The sequence below is a fragment of the Pan troglodytes genome, chromosome 9 (assembly GCF_028858775.2).
Source record: "Pan troglodytes isolate AG18354 chromosome 9, NHGRI_mPanTro3-v2.0_pri, whole genome shotgun sequence".
NCBI classification, from domain to species: domain Eukaryota; kingdom Metazoa; phylum Chordata; class Mammalia; order Primates; family Hominidae; genus Pan; species Pan troglodytes.
Window position 1 is genome coordinate 107,551,543 of NC_072407.2, and position 6,770 is coordinate 107,558,312.

Consider the following 6,770-nt stretch of genomic DNA (forward strand, 5'->3'; position numbering starts at 1 on the left):
CTCAAGTAGCTGGGACCATAGGCACATGCCACCATGCCTAGGTCTTTTTGTTGTTGGTGTTGTTGGGATGGGGTCTCACTATGTTGCCTGGGCTGGTCTCAAGCTCCTGGGTTCAAGTGACCCTTTCACCTCGGCATCCCAAAATGCTGGGATTACAGGAATGAGCCACCATGCCTGGCCTTGGTAGTATTATTAATTTGATGTACTCCTATCTTCCTCTCCCAGGCCTGTGGTAACTTGGTCTAACAATTGCAGTAGTTGTGAACAACTGCAGCCTTGCAGCTAAAGGAAGGAATAGTCTGCATGAGGAGGTCTTCAGAAAGTCCCATCCCAGAGCGTTGTCAGTATTTCATACCAATTTCTGGTCCCTGAGAAAGGCCCATTCACAGGGTGTTGTTTTTATCTGGCCTGACTCAGTTTGTTCCACCAAAAAAAAAAAAAGCCCTATCACCAGGCATGTATTGAAAAAAATCAGCAGCAATTATGTAACATTGCAGCTGACTGAGACTATGATACCAGTCGGAGCAATAAGAGAGCCCCTAAAAGGAAGATTTGAGGAATGTGGTAACCATGGGGGCTTTGCAAAGTTCTGACATATTTCTGGGGACTTAGCAGATTGTGCACATGTGCAGGGCTTTGTGCAGGCCCGGAAAAAATCCAAAATGCACTCCAGCCTCTCTCCATTGTCTGACCTGGAAATCCTATGCAAGCGAGAGAAAAGGCCAAGGCAGAGTTTTAAACTGTCTGAGTGTTAATACTGTGTTCTCAGACAATTTCAAGCTGACTGACAAAGGACAGAAGGAAGACCCGCTGGTTCAAGACATTCAAGAAATCTCTGACCAATCATTAGTTGACCACTAAGCTAACCGAACATAATTAATTCTAATGTTACAGAATTAGCCCAGAAAATTCACCAAACAAACAGGAAACAAAATGAGGAGACAATCTCATTTCTAATTTCAAGAGTTGCCACATTAACTTATCTAAAATTTCCAGGTTTTAGCAAAATTGTAAGGCACGTGAAGAGGAAAGTATAGTCCCTAATAGGGGAATGAAAGAGTCCATAAAAACTGTTCCTGAGGGAACTCAGCTCCTATACTTATTGGACAAATATTTTAAATCTGTTATTATGAATACAGTCAAAGAACAAAAATAATCTATATATGAAGAATTAAGGTAATTGTATGTCTACATGAAAAGAATAAAGTTGGACTTCAACCTCAAACCATATACAAGAATCAACTCAAAATGGATAATATGTCTAAATGTAGCCATTAAAATTACAAAACTCTTAGAAGGACACAGGATTTCATCTTCATGACCTTATGTTAGTTAGTGGTTTCCTAGTTATAATTTAAAAACTCAGGAAGAAATAGATAAATGTAAGTTTATCAAATTTAAAACATTTTGCAGCTGGGTGTGGTGGCTCACGCCTGTAATCCCAGCACTTTGGGAGGCTGAGGCAGGTGGATCACGAGGTCAGGAGATCAAGACCATCCTGGCTAATATGGTGAAACCCCGTCTCTACTAAAAATACAAAAAAAAAAAAAAATTAGCCAGGTGTAGTGGCGGGTGCCTGTAGTCCCAGCTACTTGGGAGGCTGAGGCAGGAGAATGGCATGAACCTGAGAGGCGGAGCCTGCAGTGAGCCGAGACTGTGCCACTGCATTCCAGCCTGGGTGACAGAGCAAGACTCCGTCTCAAAAAAAAAAAAAAAAATTTGCTGCTAATAATAGCAACAAAAAATTCAAAAGACAACCCACAGTATAGGAGAAAATATTTGCAGATATATATCTTATAAGTGGCTTTTATCTAGAATATATAAAAACTGTCTTAATAATAAAATAAAAATTCAATTTTTTAATGGGCACAGTGTCAGAATGTATATTTCTTCAAATATAAATGACCAATAAACACAAGAAATATTACACAGATTGTTAGTCATTAGGAAATGCAAATCAACATGGTTTTATATTATTTTATACACAGTAGGATGGCTATAATTTGAAAAACACAATGACAATCATTGGTGCAAATGTGGCAAAATTGAAATGTTTATATGTATATTGCTGGTGCAAAGTTAAAATAGCGCAGACACTTTGGAAAACAGTTTGGTAGTTCTTCAACATACTAAATATAGAGTTATCATATGTTTGGGCAATTTCACTCCTGGATAAATACCCAAAAGAAATAAAAACATACATTCATACAAAATTTATACATGAGTGTTTATAGCATCATTGTTCACAATAGCTAAAAGTAGAAAGGATTGGCCGGGCGCAGTGGCTCACGCCTGTAATCCCAGCACTTTGGGAGGCCGAGGCGGGCGGATCACGAGGTCAGGAGATCGAGACCATCCTGGCTAACACGGTGAAACCCCGTCTCTACTAAAAAAAATACAAAAAAATTAGCTGGGCGTGGTGGCAGGTGCCTGTAGTCCCAGCTACTTGGGAGGCTGAGGCAGGAGAATGGTGTGAACCGGGGAGGCAGAGCTTGCAGTGAGCCGAGATCATGCCACTGCACTCCAGCCTGGGCGACTGAGCAAAACTCCGTCTCAAAAAAAAAAAAAAAAGTAGAAAGGACCCAAATATCCATTAATTGATGAACAGATAAATAAAATGTTATATAGCTATGCAATGGAGTATTATTCTGGTATATAATTAAATGAAATACTGATACATGCTACAACATGGATGAAACTTGAAAGACATACTACTGGAAAGAAGGTAGTCACAAAAGACCACATATTGTTTGATTCCATTTAAAGACAATCTAATAGGCAATAGAGACAAAAAAATACATTAGTGGCTGCCTAGGTTTGGGTAAGTAGAGAGGTAAGATGACTGCTAATGGGTACAGGCTTCTTTTTGGGGTAATAAAAAATGTTCTACAATTAGATTGTGCTGATAATTACACAGCTCTGAGACTACCCTACTTAATTACACGTGCTAAATAGGTGAACCTTATAGCAATGTTATTAAATTATCTTTCAATAAAACTGTTCAAACCAAAAGAGGAATGTCAATGAGTGAAACAAATTTAACACAAATAATAAGAAGAGATATTTAAATCAAAATATATTAATAATTATATTAACTACCAATTGACTAAACAACCCACTTAATACTCAAATATTGTCAAACTGAAAAACGAAGATGAGAAATAACTTTCAATATAAGAATAGAAAAACATTGAAATGTAAAAGTAGAAAAAGATATAACTTGCAAACAAATTTGAAGAAAGTCACAGCAGGTATACTAATATCAATATAAACATAATTTAAGACAAGAAGCATGACTTGGCTAAAGAGGAACATTGTATTAAAATTTCAATGTAAAGAAGGATATAGCATTTCTGATTGTGCACGATATTGTTAGCCTCAAAATATATGAAGTACTGAACGGAGATGTAGCTAAGTTACAACCACCATTAGAGATTTTAACCTGAAGTTCACATCGCAAGTAGATTAAAAAATCAGGAAAAATATAGAAGATTTGAATAATGTGATTGAGCAATGTAACATAACTGACATGTGTAAAATACACACATATCAACTCCAGAAAACAGTTTTTGTCAAGTGCACATGGAAGATTTATAAAAAATGTATGCTGCTGGCTGGGCGTGGTGGCTCACGCCTATAATCCCAGCACTTTGGGAGGCCGAGGCAGGCACATCACCTGAGGTCAGTAGTTCAAGTCCAGCCTGGCCAACATGGCGAAACTCCATCTCTACTGAAAGTGCAAAAATTAGCCAGGCATGGTGGCAGGCGCCTGTAATCTCAGCTACTCAGGAGGCTGAGGCAGGAGAATTGTTTGAGTCCAGGAGGCGGAGGTTGCACTGAGCCGAGATAGCACCATTGCACTCCAGCCTGGGTGACAAGAGCAACATTCCATCTCAAAAAAAAAAAAAAAATGTATACTGCCCTTAAAATATTTCAATAAAAGAAGTAATGAAGGTGTATGTTTTCCAACCACAAAATATTTGTTAAAAATTAATAACAGAGAAAAATTTTAAATATGTTTAAAAGATTAGCACAACTTCTAAATAGCCTATAACTCAAATCAAAACCACAATGAAATATAGAAAGTGTTTTTTATTCACTGATGTGAAAATGTGTCGTTAAAACTTGTAGAATACAGTTTAAACTCTTCACAGATAAATATTTTTTAATCTCAAAATATATGTTAAAAAAACACCTAAAAATCAGTGGTGTAAATATTTACCTTAAGAAGTTAGGGAAAAAGCAGCAAATTTTATGCAAAGTCACTAATGACACATAAATCAAATATAAAAGTGATAATCAAAAAAGCCACAATTTGAGTCTTTGAAAGGGTTGATTAAAATGGTAAGCTTCTAACAATATTAATATGTTAAAAAATAAGAAAGAATATATTGTCAATATCAAAAGTGCAAAAGGGAACATCAGTATAGATCTGACAGATTTTGTTTTTTCTTTTAGAGCCTGAGTCTTGCTCTGTCACCCAGGCTGGAGTGCAGCCGTGTGGCCATATTTCACTGCAGCCTCAAAATCCTGGGTTCAGGAGTTCTTTCTGCCTCACCCTCCCGAATGCTGGGACTACAGGCATTCACCAGCATGCCCAGCTAATTGTTTTTATGTTTTGTAGAGATAGGGTCATGCTTTGTTGCCCAGGCAAGTCTCGAACACGTGGCCTGAAGCAATGTTCCCACTTCAGCATCCCAAAGTGCTGGGATTACAAGTGTGAGCCACCATGCACAGTCAGAATTTAAAATGTTTATAAGAGGATACTATTTAAAACTTCATCTTGAAAATTTGAAAATTTAAATGAAATCAGAAAATTTGGTAGATAATACAGTTTACCAATATTAACAGGAAGCACTAAAAAAACTGGTCTTAATTTTATTAAAGATGGAAATCTGCAATCTAAACTTTCTCAGAAAGAAAACTTTAGATCCAGATGGCATTAATCATTCATTCTTTTCAACATTTACAGGAAGAATATTATCCAAACTCTGGGGAATAAAAAGATAAAATAACCCCCATATCATTTTATGAGCAATGCATACTTGATCAAAATCTGACAAGAACAGTATGAGGAAGGAAAATTACCAGGCAATCTCTCACAAACAGATATAATCATCCTGAACAAAGGAATAGCAATCCATATTCAGCAAAGTATAAAACGAATAATATTTCATATCCAAAAAATGTATATTCTAGAAACACAATCCATTAGAAAAACGCATCAATGCAAATCACCACATTCATTGAATGAAGTAGAAGATATGATTATTTCAATATATGCAGAAAAGCATTTAATAAAATACAATACCCATTTATGATTTTGGCAAAGTAGAAATAGAAGTAAAATTTTCATTCTCAAAATGAACATACAGCAAAAACTACAGTAATTATTATACTTTTAATAATAAAATATGAAAGATTTCAATCAGTGGTCAAGAAATATGACTGTTTATACTCAATATTATACTGGAGGTCCTGGCCAATGTACTTGGGGGAAAAATGCAGAAATGTGAGCTTAAGAAAAGGAGAAATAAAGTTATCAGTATTTATAATTTTATTATAAACTTAGAAAATTCAGTATAATCTACAAATAAACTAAAACGAATAAGTACATTGAGCAAATTTATTGTATACAAGGGTAATATTTAAAAAGTCAAATTTATTTGTATATAGCTGCTATCTATAATGTATATTTTAAATATATGTATATTTAAATGATAACAACTGTGCCACTAGAAATAACAAATATCCAAGAAAAAATATAACAAAAGGTAAACAATAAAATACAAATATATTTTTTAAAAAATCAGTGAACTACCTCCAGTCTACCATGCTTATTGATTGGAACAAACAGCATTACAAAAATAGTCTCCCAAATGTATCTAAATTCATTGCAGTCATAATCAAAATCTAGTAGACATTTGTGTGTGTGCTTATGTTACGCGTGAAAATTGACAAGCTAATCTTAAAATTGTAAAGGTGCATGCTTTATGGCTTATTCAAAGAATAGCTTAAAAATACTTAAAGAAGAAAAAAATTCAGGATGTACAATACTGAATATAACACTCATTATAAAACTACAATTAAAATAGTATTATTGTTCAAGGCTCAACAAATAAAACATTGGAACAGAATATTGTCCAGAAACAAACACATATAGCAATGCATACATAGAGATACTACGTATATGATAAAGATGTCACTCTAGAACAGTGGTTAAAGGTCAGTCTTTTCAATAAACGGTAATGGGTCAATTTGCTCTCAATATTGAAAGAAAAAATAAATCTTTACCAATACTTCAGAAAAACCAGAAGAGTCAATTCTAGGTGAATTCCAGACCTAAATGTAATAGATAGTTTAATCATGTCTATAGGAGATAACATGGAAAAACATATTTATTTTTTCAAGATAGACACATATTTCTTAAGCAGAATGTAGAAAGCACTACCATAAACAAAAATTGATAAATTGGGCAACATTAAAATTAAGAACTTACATTCTTCAAAGACAATTATATTGATTATATCTTGATTCAAATATATTGATTATATTGATTCAAAAACAATTATGAGCTAGGTGTGGTGGCTCACACCTGTAATCCCAGTGTTTTGGAGGCTGAGATGAGATGATCCCTTGAGGCCAGGAGTTCGAGAACAGCCTGGGTAACATAGAACCCATCTCTACAAAATATTGAAAAGTTAGCCGGGCATGGTGGCACATGCCTTTACTTTCAGTACTCAGGAGGATGAGGCAGGAGGATCCCTTGA